This window comes from Triturus cristatus, chromosome 10 (genome assembly GCF_964204655.1).
Source record: "Triturus cristatus chromosome 10, aTriCri1.1, whole genome shotgun sequence".
NCBI classification, from domain to species: domain Eukaryota; kingdom Metazoa; phylum Chordata; class Amphibia; order Caudata; family Salamandridae; genus Triturus; species Triturus cristatus.
The window spans coordinates 847,608,520-847,624,636 of NC_140593.1; the positions used below are offsets into that span (position 1 = coordinate 847,608,520).

General features: G+C 47.4%; 27 non-coding genes across 27 annotated transcripts; all 27 read left to right on the forward strand.

Annotated features, from left to right (window-relative positions):
- Positions 1-360: 360 nt before the first annotated feature.
- TRNAP-AGG (transfer RNA proline (anticodon AGG)) lies at positions 361-432 on the forward strand. Its single transcript has one exon. It is a non-coding gene; the product is annotated as a tRNA-Pro (tRNA).
- A 386-nt stretch (positions 433-818) lies between these two features.
- TRNAV-AAC (transfer RNA valine (anticodon AAC)) lies at positions 819-891 on the forward strand. Its single transcript has one exon. It is a non-coding gene; the product is annotated as a tRNA-Val (tRNA).
- A 288-nt stretch (positions 892-1,179) lies between these two features.
- On the forward strand, positions 1,180-1,291 carry TRNAL-CAA (transfer RNA leucine (anticodon CAA)). The gene is made up of 2 exons: positions 1,180-1,217; positions 1,246-1,291. It is a non-coding gene; the product is annotated as a tRNA-Leu (tRNA).
- A 936-nt stretch (positions 1,292-2,227) lies between these two features.
- Positions 2,228-2,299, forward strand: TRNAP-CGG (transfer RNA proline (anticodon CGG)). Its single transcript has one exon. It is a non-coding gene; the product is annotated as a tRNA-Pro (tRNA).
- A 385-nt stretch (positions 2,300-2,684) lies between these two features.
- Positions 2,685-2,757, forward strand: TRNAV-UAC (transfer RNA valine (anticodon UAC)). Its single transcript has one exon. It is a non-coding gene; the product is annotated as a tRNA-Val (tRNA).
- A 429-nt stretch (positions 2,758-3,186) lies between these two features.
- On the forward strand, positions 3,187-3,258 carry TRNAP-AGG (transfer RNA proline (anticodon AGG)). Its single transcript has one exon. It is a non-coding gene; the product is annotated as a tRNA-Pro (tRNA).
- A 386-nt stretch (positions 3,259-3,644) lies between these two features.
- TRNAV-AAC (transfer RNA valine (anticodon AAC)) lies at positions 3,645-3,717 on the forward strand. Its single transcript has one exon. It is a non-coding gene; the product is annotated as a tRNA-Val (tRNA).
- A 288-nt stretch (positions 3,718-4,005) lies between these two features.
- TRNAL-CAA (transfer RNA leucine (anticodon CAA)) lies at positions 4,006-4,117 on the forward strand. The gene is made up of 2 exons: positions 4,006-4,043; positions 4,072-4,117. It is a non-coding gene; the product is annotated as a tRNA-Leu (tRNA).
- Positions 4,118-5,053: 936 nt separating this feature from the next.
- Positions 5,054-5,125, forward strand: TRNAP-CGG (transfer RNA proline (anticodon CGG)). The gene has a single exon. It is a non-coding gene; the product is annotated as a tRNA-Pro (tRNA).
- Positions 5,126-5,510: 385 nt separating this feature from the next.
- Positions 5,511-5,583, forward strand: TRNAV-UAC (transfer RNA valine (anticodon UAC)). Its single transcript has one exon. It is a non-coding gene; the product is annotated as a tRNA-Val (tRNA).
- Positions 5,584-6,012: 429 nt separating this feature from the next.
- On the forward strand, positions 6,013-6,084 carry TRNAP-AGG (transfer RNA proline (anticodon AGG)). Its single transcript has one exon. It is a non-coding gene; the product is annotated as a tRNA-Pro (tRNA).
- A 386-nt stretch (positions 6,085-6,470) lies between these two features.
- On the forward strand, positions 6,471-6,543 carry TRNAV-AAC (transfer RNA valine (anticodon AAC)). The gene has a single exon. It is a non-coding gene; the product is annotated as a tRNA-Val (tRNA).
- Positions 6,544-6,831: 288 nt separating this feature from the next.
- On the forward strand, positions 6,832-6,943 carry TRNAL-CAA (transfer RNA leucine (anticodon CAA)). The gene is made up of 2 exons: positions 6,832-6,869; positions 6,898-6,943. It is a non-coding gene; the product is annotated as a tRNA-Leu (tRNA).
- A 936-nt stretch (positions 6,944-7,879) lies between these two features.
- Positions 7,880-7,951, forward strand: TRNAP-CGG (transfer RNA proline (anticodon CGG)). Its single transcript has one exon. It is a non-coding gene; the product is annotated as a tRNA-Pro (tRNA).
- A 385-nt stretch (positions 7,952-8,336) lies between these two features.
- On the forward strand, positions 8,337-8,409 carry TRNAV-UAC (transfer RNA valine (anticodon UAC)). The gene has a single exon. It is a non-coding gene; the product is annotated as a tRNA-Val (tRNA).
- A 429-nt stretch (positions 8,410-8,838) lies between these two features.
- TRNAP-AGG (transfer RNA proline (anticodon AGG)) lies at positions 8,839-8,910 on the forward strand. The gene has a single exon. It is a non-coding gene; the product is annotated as a tRNA-Pro (tRNA).
- Positions 8,911-9,296: 386 nt separating this feature from the next.
- TRNAV-AAC (transfer RNA valine (anticodon AAC)) lies at positions 9,297-9,369 on the forward strand. The gene has a single exon. It is a non-coding gene; the product is annotated as a tRNA-Val (tRNA).
- Positions 9,370-9,657: 288 nt separating this feature from the next.
- Positions 9,658-9,769, forward strand: TRNAL-CAA (transfer RNA leucine (anticodon CAA)). Its single transcript has 2 exons — positions 9,658-9,695; positions 9,724-9,769. It is a non-coding gene; the product is annotated as a tRNA-Leu (tRNA).
- A 1,393-nt stretch (positions 9,770-11,162) lies between these two features.
- On the forward strand, positions 11,163-11,235 carry TRNAV-UAC (transfer RNA valine (anticodon UAC)). Its single transcript has one exon. It is a non-coding gene; the product is annotated as a tRNA-Val (tRNA).
- Positions 11,236-11,664: 429 nt separating this feature from the next.
- TRNAP-AGG (transfer RNA proline (anticodon AGG)) lies at positions 11,665-11,736 on the forward strand. The gene has a single exon. It is a non-coding gene; the product is annotated as a tRNA-Pro (tRNA).
- Positions 11,737-12,122: 386 nt separating this feature from the next.
- On the forward strand, positions 12,123-12,195 carry TRNAV-AAC (transfer RNA valine (anticodon AAC)). Its single transcript has one exon. It is a non-coding gene; the product is annotated as a tRNA-Val (tRNA).
- A 288-nt stretch (positions 12,196-12,483) lies between these two features.
- Positions 12,484-12,595, forward strand: TRNAL-CAA (transfer RNA leucine (anticodon CAA)). Its single transcript has 2 exons — positions 12,484-12,521; positions 12,550-12,595. It is a non-coding gene; the product is annotated as a tRNA-Leu (tRNA).
- A 936-nt stretch (positions 12,596-13,531) lies between these two features.
- TRNAP-CGG (transfer RNA proline (anticodon CGG)) lies at positions 13,532-13,603 on the forward strand. Its single transcript has one exon. It is a non-coding gene; the product is annotated as a tRNA-Pro (tRNA).
- Positions 13,604-13,988: 385 nt separating this feature from the next.
- Positions 13,989-14,061, forward strand: TRNAV-UAC (transfer RNA valine (anticodon UAC)). The gene has a single exon. It is a non-coding gene; the product is annotated as a tRNA-Val (tRNA).
- A 429-nt stretch (positions 14,062-14,490) lies between these two features.
- Positions 14,491-14,562, forward strand: TRNAP-AGG (transfer RNA proline (anticodon AGG)). Its single transcript has one exon. It is a non-coding gene; the product is annotated as a tRNA-Pro (tRNA).
- Positions 14,563-14,948: 386 nt separating this feature from the next.
- Positions 14,949-15,021, forward strand: TRNAV-AAC (transfer RNA valine (anticodon AAC)). The gene has a single exon. It is a non-coding gene; the product is annotated as a tRNA-Val (tRNA).
- Positions 15,022-15,309: 288 nt separating this feature from the next.
- Positions 15,310-15,421, forward strand: TRNAL-CAA (transfer RNA leucine (anticodon CAA)). Its single transcript has 2 exons — positions 15,310-15,347; positions 15,376-15,421. It is a non-coding gene; the product is annotated as a tRNA-Leu (tRNA).
- The last annotated feature ends 696 nt before the right edge of the window (positions 15,422-16,117 follow it).

The following is a 16,117-nucleotide window of genomic DNA, read 5'->3' on the forward strand; positions in this document are numbered from 1 at the left end:
CACCAGCGTGATGTACTGTGCTCCAGGGGCATCAGTGACAGCTCAAAAAGAGAAGTGACGATAGTTTGCGCTATTCGTTTGCACGTCCTTTTGTACTGAAGGGTGGGCCTACTTGATGAAAGCAAGGCATGAGAGCAGAAATTGTTTTATTGTCCTCACCGAGAGCATACACCTAGAGCAAACAAAATGTCTGAAGGATGGAGGCATTTTCATTTCTTGTTCGATGACGGCCATGGAAAAGACAGCAACCATATTGCAGAAGAGAGCAGCATGTGCAGTTGCTTGCTTTGGGTGAAGCATTCACCGACTCGCTGCCAATATCCCCCGGAGCTGGTGCGAAAGGTGACTCTTGTGTGCCTCGGCTCGTTGGTCTAGGGGTATGATTCTCGCTTAGGGTGCGAGAGGTCCCGGGTTCAAATCCCGGACGAGCCCTTTTTTAGAGGTAAACATACGAATCCTACTCAAAACTCACAATGCCTGACTATTTCTCATTACACTCGGCGCATTGTTGCACAAATTATTTTGAACCTCAGAAGAAAAACGGATATCCATGCTTTTTCTGCCTTCATGCTTAGTCTGTGTGTGTCCCAGGTGATGCTTTCCCAAGCTGTTCTTGCTGGCATTTAGGCATCAGATATTTGTCTGTCGATGCCTGCATAAGTAAATTTTCAATACGTCTAATTGCAAGCATGTTGGCTGATATCTCTGCAGTTTTCACACTTGCTCCTCGCTTTCTGAGTGGCTGCTGATACAGCAGAATAGAAGTAGAGAGAATCCTTGAGAGGAACCTTGCTCTAACAGTAAAACACAGCAAGTTAGTTTCTGTAGTGTAGTGGTCATCACGTTCGCCTAACACGCGAAAGGTCCCCGGTTCGAGACCGGGCAGAAACACTGTGCATGAGCTGCTTTTATGTGCACCCTCTAAAACCTTATTATCTCAATGCAAGCTTAAGAAGAGGCGGTCCATGAACCCAGCGAGCCGTGGGAAACTTCCTTTACTTTTGCAAGACGAAACAAAGTAATCCGCATCCATCAGTGGTCGCTCTTGTGCCTAGCTTTTTTTTTATCATGCCATGTTGTATTGTGGGGCCTTTACACCTGTGACATTGCTGTGAACGCTGTAAGTGCAAACATTGGCAAGTGCAGACAGAAGAGTCAGACCTGTACATAGCCAGGGCTGTCAGGATGGCCGAGTGGTCTAAGGCGCCAGACTCAAGAGAGCTTGATCTTCAGTGCAACTGAGACTTCTGGTCTCCTCATGGAGGCGTGGGTTCAAATCCCACTTCTGACAGGTCTCTTTTACACCCTTAAATCTTCCTGTTTTTTGCAGTGCATTCCCCACACGCCACAATCTTTGCACGGACCTGTAACATATGACGAGAAATCCACCAACGATCAGGCTGGGCCCTCAATCACAATTCCATGTATTCCTGGAAGGGACACCTCAGGCACAACTTCCGTTAAATTTGCACTCCATCACACTAACTGCCGTGCTGGTTTCTCATTAAGCAGTTGATCCTATCTTTGTTGTGAGGCTCTCCTGCCACCTTTTGGGCGGAGAAGGCACTGTCCCTGCAACAACACAGGCAGACATGTTCAACAGGGCTTCCTGGTTATGTGGGAGGAGCAGATTGTCATTGGTCACCCCTTGCGAATTTTAATTTACATAAGGAAGACAGAGAGGTAGCTGGGAGTAGGCAGTTCACACGGACATTGAACTCTATCTTGTGATTTGCAGCCAATTCTAGATTGAGGCAGGAGGAAAGGAGGTGACTTGCCCAACAATGACCATTCTGGGAATTCAGCCACCCTGGGTCTCCCAGGTGAGTGTTTCAGTCCTGTGAGCCACTCATATAAATCTCGCCTGATCGAGCCTGATCGAGCGCTGAGTGAGCGTGTTTGAATCCAAGAATCAAACGCCTCTTTCTTAGGAGCAAGAATTGGCAGGCCCTCCCTTGCTTCTGGGGTGGAAGTTTATGGGGCAAGGGTCCAGGACTTGCAGAGAAGTACAAGTGCCAGAAAGTGCCTGCAGTTCTCATCAGTGCCTTTTTTCTGCTCACTGGCAGCTAGGATATCGGCTGATCCCTTCCTTGCAAGAGTGAAAAAAACAACATCTTGAGAGAAACATGACTTTGTGTGGCTCACATAGAGAGAGAGCAGCCAAATAGCACTGCTTTGTTTCTGAAAGACGCATCAGAAATTGTTCAAATTGCCGACTCGGGAATCAGGCTCGTTGGTCTAGGGGTATGATTCTCGCTTCGGGTGCGAGAGGTCCCGGGTTCAAATCCCGGACGAGCCCAAGCTGTAGAATTATTTTTAGGCTGCTTATTATATAGGACCATTTCTTCTTTTCAATGCTATAAGACGCCGTGTGTGGTGAGAAAGTTCCTTTCCCTGCACGCTGTTTCCCACTTTTGGCGTATAGAATTTCAGTGCCGGACTTCTTTGCAACTGCTTTTCTGGGGTGGACCATCAGTGTAGGAACATTAAATTCAAAGTGTTTTTCTAGTGTGATTTCAGGTATGGTTTTAAAATCGCCTTTTGGAATAAAAGTGGTCCTCGTTCCTTTCTTCCAAAGAAAGAGATCGGGTAAGGAGGGTCCAACGTTGAGCTTCATGGACATTGGCCCTTGGTCTGTGCTTTCCAGCCCACTACATGCCAAGAAGATTGCTGCCAGAGTATCTGTTTCTGTGGTGTAGTGGTTATCACGTTTGCTTTACACGCGAAAGGTCCCTGGTTCGAGACCGGGCAGAAACAGCAGCTTATTGTTTGCATTTACTCTCTCAACTTATAGGAAAGCTGAGATAATGGAAGCTGTCTATCCCTCGCCAGCGTGACGTACTGTGCTCCAGGGGCATCAGTGACAGCTCAAAAAGAGAAGTGACGATAGTTTGCGCCATTCGTTTGCACGTCCTTTTGTACTGAAGGGTGGGCCTACTTGATGAAAGCAAGGCATGAGAGCAGAAATTGTTTTATTGTCCTCACCGAGAGCATACACCTAGAGCAAACAAAATGTCTGAAGGATGGAGGCATTTTCATTTCTTGTTCGATGACGGCCATGGAAAAGACAGCAACCATATTGCAGAAGAGAGCAGCATGTGCAGTTGCTTGCTTTGGGTGAAGCATTCACCGACTCGCTGCCAATAACCCCCGGAGCTGGTGCGAAAGGTGACTCTTGTGTGCCTCGGCTCGTTGGTCTAGGGGTATGATTCTCGCTTAGGGTGCGAGAGGTCCCGGGTTCAAATCCCGGACGAGCCCTTTTTTAGAGGTAAACATACGAATCCTACTCAAAACTCACAATGCCTGACTATTTCTCATTACACTCGGCGCATTGTTGCACAAATTATTTTGAACCTCAGAAGAAAAACGGATATCCATGCTTTTTCTGCCTTCATGCTTAGTCTGTGTGTGTCCCAGGTGATGCTTTCCCAAGCTGTACTTGCTGGCATTTAGGCATCAGATATTTGTCTGTCGATGCCTGCATAAGTAAATTTTTAATACGTCTAATTGCAAGCATGTTGGCTGATATCTCTGCAGTTTTCACACTTGCTCCTCGCTTTCTGAGTGGCTGCTGATAAAGCAGAATAGAAGTAGAGAGAATCCTTGAGAGGAACCTTGCTCTAACAGTAAAACACAGCAAGTTAGTTTCTGTAGTGTAGTGGTCATCACGTTCGCCTAACACGCGAAAGGTCCCCGGTTCGAGACCGGGCAGAAACACTGTGCATGAGCTGCTTTTATGTGCACCCTCTAAAACCTTATTATCTCAATGCAAGCTTAAGAAGAGGCGGTCCATGAACCCAGCGAGCCGTGGGAAACTTCCTTTACTTTTGCAAGACGAAACAAAGTAATCCGCATCCATCAGTGGTCGCTCTTGTGCCTAGCTTTTTTTTTATCATGCCATGTTGTATTGTGGGGCCTTTACACCTGTGACATTGCTGTGAACGCTGTAAGTGCAAACATTGGCAAGTGCAGACAGAAGAGTCAGACCTGTACATAGCCAGGGCTGTCAGGATGGCCGAGTGGTCTAAGGCGCCAGACTCAAGAGAGCTTGATCTTCAGTGCAACTGAGACTTCTGGTCTCCTCATGGAGGCGTGGGTTCAAATCCCACTTCTGACAGGTCTCTTTTACACCCTTAAATCTTCCTGTTTTTTGCAGTGCATTCCCCACACGCCACAATCTTTGCACGGACCTGTAACATATGACGAGAAATCCACCAACGATCAGGCTGGGCCCTCAATCACAATTCCATGTATTCCTGGAAGGGACACCTCAGGCACAACTTCCGTTAAATTTGCACTCCATCACACTAACTGCCGTGCTGGTTTCTCATTAAGCAGTTGATCCTATCTTTGTTGTGAGGCTCTCCTGCCACCTTTTGGGCGGAGAAGGCACTGTCCCTGCAACAACACAGGCAGACATGTTCAACAGGGCTTCCTGGTTATGTGGGAGGAGCAGATTGTCATTGGTCACCCCTTGCGAATTTTAATTTACATAAGGAAGACAGAGAGGTAGCTGGGAGTAGGCAGTTCACACGGACATTGAACTCTATCTTGTGATTTGCAGCCAATTCTAGATTGAGGCAGGAGGAAAGGAGGTGACTTGCCCAACAATGACCATTCTGGGAATTCAGCCACCCTGGGTCTCCCAGGTGAGTGTTTCAGTCCTGTGAGCCACTCATATAAATCTCGCCTGATCGAGCCTGATCGAGCGCTGAGTGAGCGTGTTTGAATCCAAGAATCAAACGCCTCTTTCTTAGGAGCAAGAATTGGCAGGCCCTCCCTTGCTTCTGGGGTGGAAGTTTATGGGGCAAGGGTCCAGGACTTGCAGAGAAGTACAAGTGCCAGAAAGTGCCTGCAGTTCTCATCAGTGCCTTTTTTCTGCTCACTGGCAGCTAGGATATCGGCTGATCCTTTCCTGGCAAGAGTGAAAAAAACAACATCTTGAGAGAAACATGACTTTGTGTGGCTCACATAGAGAGAGAGCAGCCAAATAGCACTGCTTTGTTTCTGAAAGACGCATCAGAAATTGTTCAAATTGCCGACTCGGGAATCAGGCTCGTTGGTCTAGGGGTATGATTCTCGCTTCGGGTGCGAGAGGTCCCGGGTTCAAATCCCGGACGAGCCCAAGCTGTGGAATTATTTTTAGGCTGCTTATTATATAGGACCATTTCTTCTTTTCAATGCTATAAGACGCCGTGTGTGGTGAGAAAGTTCCTTTCCCTGCACGCTGTTTCCCACTTTTGGCGTATAGAATTTCAGTGCCGGACTTCTTTGCAACTGCTTTTCTGGGGTGGACCATCAGTGTAGGAACATTAAATTCAAAGTGTTTTTCTAGTGTGATTTCAGGTATGGTTTTAAAATCGCCTTTTGGAATAAAAGTGGTCCTCGTTCCTTTCTTCCAAAGAAAGAGATCGGGTAAGGAGGGTCCAACGTTGAGCTTCATGGACATTGGCCCTTGGTCTGTGCTTTCCAGCCCACTACATGCCAAGAAGATTGCTGCCAGAGTATCTGTTTCTGTGGTGTAGTGGTTATCACGTTCGCTTTACACGCGAAAGGTCCCTGGTTCGAGACCGGGCAGAAACAGCAGCTTATTGTTTGCATTTACTCTCTCAACTTATAGGAAAGCTGAGATAATGGAAGCTGTCTATCCCTCGCCAGCGTGACGTACTGTGCTCCAGGGGCATCAGTGACAGCTCAAAAAGAGAAGTGACGATAGTTTGCGCCATTCGTTTGCACGTCCTTTTGTACTGAAGGGTGGGCCTACTTGATGAAAGCAAGGCATGAGAGCAGAAATTGTTTTATTGTCCTCACCGAGAGCATACACCTAGAGCAAACAAAATGTCTGAAGGATGGAGGCATTTTCATTTCTTGTTCGATGACGGCCATGGAAAAGACAGCAACCATATTGCAGAAGAGAGCAGCATGTGCAGTTGCTTGCTTTGGGTGAAGCATTCACCGACTCGCTGCCAATAACCCCCGGAGCTGGTGCGAAAGGTGACTCTTGTGTGCCTCGGCTCGTTGGTCTAGGGGTATGATTCTCGCTTAGGGTGCGAGAGGTCCCGGGTTCAAATCCCGGACGAGCCCTTTTTTAGAGGTAAACATACGAATCCTACTCAAAACTCACAATGCCTGACTATTTCTCATTACACTCGGCGCATTGTTGCACAAATTATTTTGAACCTCAGAAGAAAAACGGATATCCATGCTTTTTCTGCCTTCATGCTTAGTCTGTGTGTGTCCCAGGTGATGCTTTCCCAAGCTGTACTTGCTGGCATTTAGGCATCAGATATTTGTCTGTCGATGCCTGCATAAGTAAATTTTTAATACGTCTAATTGCAAGCATGTTGGCTGATATCTCTGCAGTTTTCACACTTGCTCCTCGCTTTCTGAGTGGCTGCTGATAAAGCAGAATAGAAGTAGAGAGAATCCTTGAGAGGAACCTTGCTCTAACAGTAAAACACAGCAAGTTAGTTTCTGTAGTGTAGTGGTCATCACGTTCGCCTAACACGCGAAAGGTCCCCGGTTCGAGACCGGGCAGAAACACTGTGCATGAGCTGCTTTTATGTGCACCCTCTAAAACCTTATTATCTCAATGCAAGCTTAAGAAGAGGCGGTCCATGAACCCAGCGAGCCGTGGGAAACTTCCTTTACTTTTGCAAGACGAAACAAAGTAATCCGCATCCATCAGTGGTCGCTCTTGTGCCTAGCTTTTTTTTTATCATGCCATGTTGTATTGTGGGGCCTTTACACCTGTGACATTGCTGTGAACGCTGTAAGTGCAAACATTGGCAAGTGCAGACAGAAGAGTCAGACCTGTACATAGCCAGGGCTGTCAGGATGGCCGAGTGGTCTAAGGCGCCAGACTCAAGAGAGCTTGATCTTCAGTGCAACTGAGACTTCTGGTCTCCTCATGGAGGCGTGGGTTCAAATCCCACTTCTGACAGGTCTCTTTTACACCCTTAAATCTTCCTGTTTTTTGCAGTGCATTCCCCACACGCCACAATCTTTGCACGGACCTGTAACATATGACGAGAAATCCACCAACGATCAGGCTGGGCCCTCAATCACAATTCCATGTATTCCTGGAAGGGACACCTCAGGCACAACTTCCGTTAAATTTGCACTCCATCACACTAACTGCCGTGCTGGTTTCTCACTAAGCAGTTGATCCTATCTTTGTTGTGAGGCTCTCCTGCCACCTTTTGGGCGGAGAAGGCACTGTCCCTGCAACAACAGAGGCAGACATGTTCAACAGGGCTTCCTGGTTATGTGGGAGGAGCAGATTGTCATTGGTCACCCCTTGCGAATTTTAATTTACATAAGGAAGACAGAGAGGTAGCTGGGAGTAGGCAGTACACATGGACATTGAACTCTATCTTGTGATTTGCAGCCAATTCTAGATTGAGGCAGGAGGAAAGGAGGTGACTTGCCCAACAATGACCATTCTGGGAATTCAGCCACCCTGGGTCTCCCAGGTGAGTGTTTCAGTCCTGCGAGCCACTCATATAAATCTCGCCTGATCTCGCCTGATCGAGCGCTGAGTGAGCGTGTTTAAATCCAAGAATCAAACGCCTCTTTCTTAGGAGCAAGAATTGGCAGGCCCTCCCTTGCTTCTGGGGTGGAAGTTTATGGGGCAAGGGTCCAGGACTTGCAGAGAAGTACAAGTGCCAGAAAGTGCCTGCAGTTCTCATCAGTGCCTTTTTTCTGCTCACTGGCAGCTAGGATATCGGCTGATCCCTTCCTTGCAAGAGTGAAAAAAACAACATCTTGAGAGAAACATGACTTTGTGTGGCTCACATAGAGAGAGAGCAGCCAAATAGCACTGCTTTGTTTCTGAAAGACGCATCAGAAATTGTTCAAATTGGCGACTCGGGAATCAGGCTCGTTGGTCTAGGGGTATGATTCTCGCTTCGGGTGCGAGAGGTCCCGGGTTCAAATCCCGGACGAGCCCAAGCTGTGGAATTATTTTTAGGCTGCTTATTATATAGGACCATTTCTTCTTTTCAATGCTATAAGACGCCGTGTGTGGTGAGAAAGTTCCTTTCCCTGCACGCTGTTTCCCACTTTTGGCGTATAGAATTTCAGTGCCGGACTTCTTTGCAACTGCTTTTCTGGGGTGGACCATCAGTGTAGGAACATTAAATTCAAAGTGTTTTTCTAGCGTGATTTCAGGTTTGGTTTTAAAATCGCCTTTTGGAATAAAAGTGGTCCTCGTTCCTTTCTTCCAAAGAAAGAGATCGGGTAAGGAGGGTCCAACGTTGAGCTTCATGGACATTGGCCCTTGGTCTGTGCTTTCCAGCCCACTACATGCCAAGAAGATTGCTGCCAGAGTATCTGTTTCTGTGGTGTAGTGGTTATCATGTTCGCTTTACACGCGAAAGGTCCCTGGTTCGAGACCGGGCAGAAACAGCAGCTTATTGTTTGCATTTACTCTCTCAACTTATAGGAAAGCTGAGATAATGGAAGCTGTCTATCCCTCGCCAGCGTGACGTACTGTGCTCCAGGGGCATCAGTGACAGCTCAAAAAGAGAAGTGACGATAGTTTGCGCCATTCGTTTGCACGTCCTTTTGTACTGAAGGGTGGGCCTACTTGATGAAAGCAAGGCATGAGAGCAGAAATTGTTTTATTGTCCTCACCGAGAGCATACACCTAGAGCAAACAAAATGTCTGAAGGATGGAGGCATTTTCATTTCTTGTTCGATGACGGCCATGGAAAAGACAGCAACCATATTGCAGAAGAGAGCAGCATGTGCAGTTGCTTGCTTTGGGTGAAGCATTCACCGACTCGCTGCCAATATCCCCCGGAGCTGGTGCGAAAGGTGACTCTTGTGTGCCTCGGCTCGTTGGTCTAGGGGTATGATTCTCGCTTAGGGTGCGAGAGGTCCCGGGTTCAAATCCCGGACGAGCCCTTTTTTAGAGGTAAACATACGAATCCTACTCAAAACTCACAATGCCTGACTATTTCTCATTACACTCGGCGCATTGTTGCACAAATTATTTTGAACCTCAGAAGAAAAACGGATATCCATGCTTTTTCTGCCTTCATGCTTAGTCTGTGTGTGTCCCAGGTGATGCTTTCCCAAGCTGTTCTTGCTGGCATTTAGGCATCAGATATTTGTCTGTCGATGCCTGCATAAGTAAATTTTTAATACGTCTAATTGCAAGCATGTTGGCTGATATCTCTGCAGTTTTCACACTTGCTCCTCGCTTTCTGAGTGGCTGCTGATACAGCAGAATAGAAGTAGAGAGAATCCTTGAGAGGAACCTTGCTCTAACAGTAAAACACAGCAAGTTAGTTTCTGTAGTGTAGTGGTCATCACGTTCGCCTAACACGCGAAAGGTCCCCGGTTCGAGACCGGGCAGAAACACTGTGCATGAGCTGCTTTTATGTGCACCCTCTAAAACCTTATTATCTCAATGCAAGCTTAAGAAGAGGCGGTCCATGAACCCAGCGAGCCGTGGGAAACTTCCTTTACTTTTGCAAGACGAAACAAAGTAATCCGCATCCATCAGTGGTCGCTCTTGTGCCTAGCTTTTTTTTTATCATGCCATGTTGTATTGTGGGGCCTTTACACCTGTGACATTGCTGTGAACGCTGTAAGTGCAAACATTGGCAAGTGCAGACAGAAGAGTCAGACCTGTACATAGCCAGGGCTGTCAGGATGGCCGAGTGGTCTAAGGCGCCAGACTCAAGAGAGCTTGATCTTCAGTGCAACTGAGACTTCTGGTCTCCTCATGGAGGCGTGGGTTCAAATCCCACTTCTGACAGGTCTCTTTTACACCCTTAAATCTTCCTGTTTTTTGCAGTGCATTCCCCACACGCCACAATCTTTGCACGGACCTGTAACATATGACGAGAAATCCACCAACGATCAGGCTGGGCCCTCAATCACAATTCCATGTATTCCTGGAAGGGACACCTCAGGCACAACTTCCGTTAAATTTGCACTCCATCACACTAACTGCCGTGCTGGTTTCTCATTAAGCAGTTGATCCTATCTTTGTTGTGAGACTCTCCTGCCACCTTTTGGGCGGAGAAGGCACTGTCCCTGCAACAACACAGGCAGACATGTTCAACAGGGCTTCCTGGTTATGTGGGAGGAGCAGATTGTCATTGGTCACCCCTTGCGAATTTTAATTTACATAAGGAAGACAGAGAGGTAGCTGGGAGTAGGCAGTTCACACGGACATTGAACTCTATCTTGTGATTTGCAGCCAATTCTAGATTGAGGCAGGAGGAAAGGAGGTGACTTGCCCAACAATGACCATTCTGGGAATTCAGCCACCCTGGGTCTCCCAGGTGAGTGTTTCAGTCCTGTGAGCCACTCATATAAATCTCGCCTGATCGAGCCTGATCGAGCGCTGAGTGAGCGTGTTTGAATCCAAGAATCAAACGCCTCTTTCTTAGGAGCAAGAATTGGCAGGCCCTCCCTTGCTTCTGGGGTGGAAGTTTATGGGGCAAGGGTCCAGGACTTGCAGAGAAGTACAAGTGCCAGAAAGTGCCTGCAGTTCTCATCAGTGCCTTTTTTCTGCTCACTGGCAGCTAGGATATCGGCTGATCCCTTCCTTGCAAGAGTGAAAAAAACAACATCTTGAGAGAAACAGGACTTTGTGTGGCTCACATAGAGAGAGAGCAGCCAAATAGCACTGCTTTGTTTCTGAAAGACGCATCAGAAATTGTTCAAATTGCCGACTCGGGAATCAGGCTCGTTGGTCTAGGGGTATGATTCTCGCTTCGGGTGGGAGAGGTCCCGGGTTCAAATCCCGGACGAGCCCAAGCTGTGGAATTATTTTTAGGCTGCTTATTATATAGGACCATTTCTTCTTTTCAATGCTATAAGACGCCGTGTGTTGTGAGAAAGTTCCTTTCCCTGCACGCTGTTTCCCACTTTTGGCGTATAGAATTTCAGTGCCGGACTTCTTTGCAACTGCTTTTTTGGGGTGGACCATCAGTGTAGGAACATTAAATTCAAAGTGTTTTTCTAGTGTGATTTCAGGTATGGTTTTAAAATCGCCTTTTGGAATAAAAGTGGTCCTCGTTCCTTTCTTCCAAAGAAAGAGATCGGGTAAGGAGGGTCCAACGTTGAGCTTCATGGACATTGGCCCTTGGTCTGTGCTTTCCAGCCCACTACATGCCAAGAAGATTGCTGCCAGAGTATCTGTTTCTGTGGTGTAGTGGTTATCACGTTTGCTTTACACGCGAAAGGTCCCTGGTTCGAGACCGGGCAGAAACAGCAGCTTATTGTTTGCATTTACTCTCTCAACTTATAGGAAAGCTGAGATAATGGAAGCTGTCTATCCCTCGCCAGCGTGACGTACTGTGCTCCAGGGGCATCAGTGACAGCTCAAAAAGAGAAGTGACGATAGTTTGCGCCATTCGTTTGCACGTCCTTTTGTACTGAAGGGTGGGCCTACTTGATGAAAGCAAGGCATGAGAGCAGAAATTGTTTTATTGTCCTCACCGAGAGCATACACCTAGAGCAAACAAAATGTCTGAAGGATGGAGGCATTTTCATTTCTTGTTCGATGACGGCCATGGAAAAGACAGCAACCATATTGCAGAAGAGAGCAGCATGTGCAGTTGCTTGCTTTGGGTGAAGCATTCACCGACTCGCTGCCAATAACCCCCGGAGCTGGTGCGAAAGGTGACTCTTGTGTGCCTCGGCTCGTTGGTCTAGGGGTATGATTCTCGCTTAGGGTGCGAGAGGTCCCGGGTTCAAATCCCGGACGAGCCCTTTTTTAGAGGTAAACATACGAATCCTACTCAAAACTCACAATGCCTGACTATTTCTCATTACACTCGGCGCATTGTTGCACAAATTATTTTGAACCTCAGAAGAAAAACGGATATCCATGCTTTTTCTGCCTTCATGCTTAGTCTGTGTGTGTCCCAGGTGATGCTTTCCCAAGCTGTACTTGCTGGCATTTAGGCATCAGATATTTGTCTGTCGATGCCTGCATAAGTAAATTTTTAATACGTCTAATTGCAAGCATGTTGGCTGATATCTCTGCAGTTTTCACACTTGCTCCTCGCTTTCTGAGTGGCTGCTGATAAAGCAGAATAGAAGTAGAGAGAATCCTTGAGAGGAACCTTGCTCTAACAGTAAAACACAGCAAGTTAGTTTCTGTAGTGTAGTGGTCATCACGTTCGCCTAACACGCGAAAGGTCCCCGGTTCGAGACCGGGCAGAAACACTGTGCATGAGCTGCTTTTATGTGCACCCTCTAAAACCTTATTATCTCAATGCAAGCTTAAGAAGAGGCGGTCCATGAACCCAGCGAGCCGTGGGAAACTTCCTTTACTTTTGCAAGACGAAACAAAGTAATCCGCATCCATCAGTGGTCGCTCTTGTGCCTAGCTTTTTTTTTATCATGCCATGTTGTATTGTGGGGCCTTTACACCTGTGACATTGCTGTGAACGCTGTAAGTGCAAACATTGGCAAGTGCAGACAGAAGAGTCAGACCTGTACATAGCCAGGGCTGTCAGGATGGCCGAGTGGTCTAAGGCGCCAGACTCAAGAGAGCTTGATCTTCAGTGCAACTGAGACTTCTGGTCTCCTCATGGAGGCGTGGGTTCAAATCCCACTTCTGACAGGTCTCTTTTACACCCTTAAATCTTCCTGTTTTTTGCAGTGCATTCCCCACACGCCACAATCTTTGCACGGACCTGTAACATATGACGAGAAATCCACCAACGATCAGGCTGGGCCCTCAATCACAATTCCATGTATTCCTGGAAGGGACACCTCAGGCACAACTTCCGTTAAATTTGCACTCCATCACACTAACTGCCGTGCTGGTTTCTCACTAAGCAGTTGATCCTATCTTTGTTGTGAGGCTCTCCTGCCACCTTTTGGGCGGAGAAGGCACTGTCCCTGCAACAACAGAGGCAGACATGTTCAACAGGGCTTCCTGGTTATGTGGGAGGAGCAGATTGTCATTGGTCACCCCTTGCGAATTTTAATTTACATAAGGAAGACAGAGAGGTAGCTGGGAGTAGGCAGTACACATGGACATTGAACTCTATCTTGTGATTTGCAGCCAATTCTAGATTGAGGCAGGAGGAAAGGAGGTGACTTGCCCAACAATGACCATTCTGGGAATTCAGCCACCCTGGGTCTCCCAGGTGAGTGTTTCAGTCCTGCGAGCCACTCATATAAATCTCGCCTGATCTCGCCTGATCGAGCGCTGAGTGAGCGTGTTTAAATCCAAGAATCAAACGCCTCTTTCTTAGGAGCAAGAATTGGCAGGCCCTCCCTTGCTTCTGGGGTGGAAGTTTATGGGGCAAGGGTCCAGGACTTGCAGAGAAGTACAAGTGCCAGAAAGTGCCTGCAGTTCTCATCAGTGCCTTTTTTCTGCTCACTGGCAGCTAGGATATCGGCTGATCCCTTCCTTGCAAGAGTGAAAAAAACAACATCTTGAGAGAAACATGACTTTGTGTGGCTCACATAGAGAGAGAGCAGCCAAATAGCACTGCTTTGTTTCTGAAAGACGCATCAGAAATTGTTCAAATTGGCGACTCGGGAATCAGGCTCGTTGGTCTAGGGGTATGATTCTCGCTTCGGGTGCGAGAGGTCCCGGGTTCAAATCCCGGACGAGCCCAAGCTGTGGAATTATTTTTAGGCTGCTTATTATATAGGACCATTTCTTCTTTTCAATGCTATAAGACGCCGTGTGTGGTGAGAAAGTTCCTTTCCCTGCACGCTGTTTCCCACTTTTGGCGTATAGAATTTCAGTGCCGGACTTCTTTGCAACTGCTTTTCTGGGGTGGACCATCAGTGTAGGAACATTAAATTCAAAGTGTTTTTCTAGTGTGATTTCAGGTATGGTTTTAAAATCGCCTTTTGGAATAAAAGTGGTCCTCGTTCCTTTCTTCCAAAGAAAGAGATCGGGTAAGGAGGGTCCAACGTTGAGCTTCATGGACATTGGCCCTTGGTCTGTGCTTTCCAGCCCACTACATGCCAAGAAGATTGCTGCCAGAGTATCTGTTTCTGTGGTGTAGTGGTTATCATGTTCGCTTTACACGCGAAAGGTCCCTGGTTCGAGACCGGGCAGAAACAGCAGCTTATTGTTTGCATTTACTCTCTCAACTTATAGGAAAGCTGAGATAATGGAAGCTGTCTATCCCTCGCCAGCGTGACGTACTGTGCTCCAGGGGCATCAGTGACAGCTCAAAAAGAGAAGTGACGATAGTTTGCGCCATTCGTTTGCACGTCCTTTTGTACTGAAGGGTGGGCCTACTTGATGAAAGCAAGGCATGAGAGCAGAAATTGTTTTATTGTCCTCACCGAGAGCATACACCTAGAGCAAACAAAATGTCTGAAGGATGGAGGCATTTTCATTTCTTGTTCGATGACGGCCATGGAAAAGACAGCAACCATATTGCAGAAGAGAGCAGCATGTGCAGTTGCTTGCTTTGGGTGAAGCATTCACCGACTCGCTGCCAATATCCCCCGGAGCTGGTGCGAAAGGTGACTCTTGTGTGCCTCGGCTCGTTGGTCTAGGGGTATGATTCTCGCTTAGGGTGCGAGAGGTCCCGGGTTCAAATCCCGGACGAGCCCTTTTTTAGAGGTAAACATACGAATCCTACTCAAAACTCACAATGCCTGACTATTTCTCATTACACTCGGCGCATTGTTGCACAAATTATTTTGAACCTCAGAAGAAAAACGGATATCCATGCTTTTTCTGCCTTCATGCTTAGTCTGTGTGTGTCCCAGGTGATGCTTTCCCAAGCTGTTCTTGCTGGCATTTAGGCATCAGATATTTGTCTGTCGATGCCTGCATAAGTAAATTTTTAATACGTCTAATTGCAAGCATGTTGGCTGATATCTCTGCAGTTTTCACACTTGCTCCTCGCTTTCTGAGTGGCTGCTGATACAGCAGAATAGAAGTAGAGAGAATCCTTGAGAGGAACCTTGCTCTAACAGTAAAACACAGCAAGTTAGTTTCTGTAGTGTAGTGGTCATCACGTTCGCCTAACACGCGAAAGGTCCCCGGTTCGAGACCGGGCAGAAACACTGTGCATGAGCTGCTTTTATGTGCACCCTCTAAAACCTTATTATCTCAATGCAAGCTTAAGAAGAGGCGGTCCATGAACCCAGCGAGCCGTGGGAAACTTCCTTTACTTTTGCAAGACGAAACAAAGTAATCCGCATCCATCAGTGGTCGCTCTTGTGCCTAGCTTTTTTTTTATCATGCCATGTTGTATTGTGGGGCCTTTACACCTGTGACATTGCTGTGAACGCTGTAAGTGCAAACATTGGCAAGTGCAGACAGAAGAGTCAGACCTGTACATAGCCAGGGCTGTCAGGATGGCCGAGTGGTCTAAGGCGCCAGACTCAAGAGAGCTTGATCTTCAGTGCAACTGAGATTTCTGGTCTCCTCATGGAGGCGTGGGTTCAAATCCCACTTCTGACATGTCTCTTTTACACCCTTAAATCTTCCTGTTTTTTGCAGTGCATTCCCCACACGCCACAATCTTTGCACGGACCTGTAACATATGACGAGAAATCCACCAACGATCAGGCTGGGCCCTCAATTACAATTCCATGTATTCCTGGAAGGGACACCTCAGGCACAACTTCCGTTAAATTTGCACTCCATCACACTAACTGCCGTGCTGGTTTCTCATTAAGCAGTTGATCCTATCTTTGTTGTGAGGCTCTCCTGCCACCTTTTGGGCGGAGAAGGCACTGTCCCTGCAACAACACAGGCAGACATGTTCAACAGGGCTTCCTGGTTATGTGGGAGGAGCAGATTGTCATTGGTCACCCCTTGCGAATTTTAATTTACATAAGGAAGACAGAGAGGTAGCTGGGAGTAGGCAGTTCACACGGACATTGAACTCTATCTTGTGATTTGCAGCCAATTCTAGATTGAGGCAGGAGGAAAGGAGGTGACTTGCCCAACAATGACCATTCTGGGAATTCAGCCACCCTGGGTCTCCCAGGTGAGTGTTTCAGTCCTGTGAGCCACTCATATAAATCTCGCCTGATCGAGCCTGATCGAGCCTGATCGAGCCTGATCGAGCCTGATCGAGCCTGATCGAGCGCTGAGTGAGCGTGTTTGAATCCAAGAATCAAACGCCTCTTTCTTAGGAGCAAGAATTGGCAG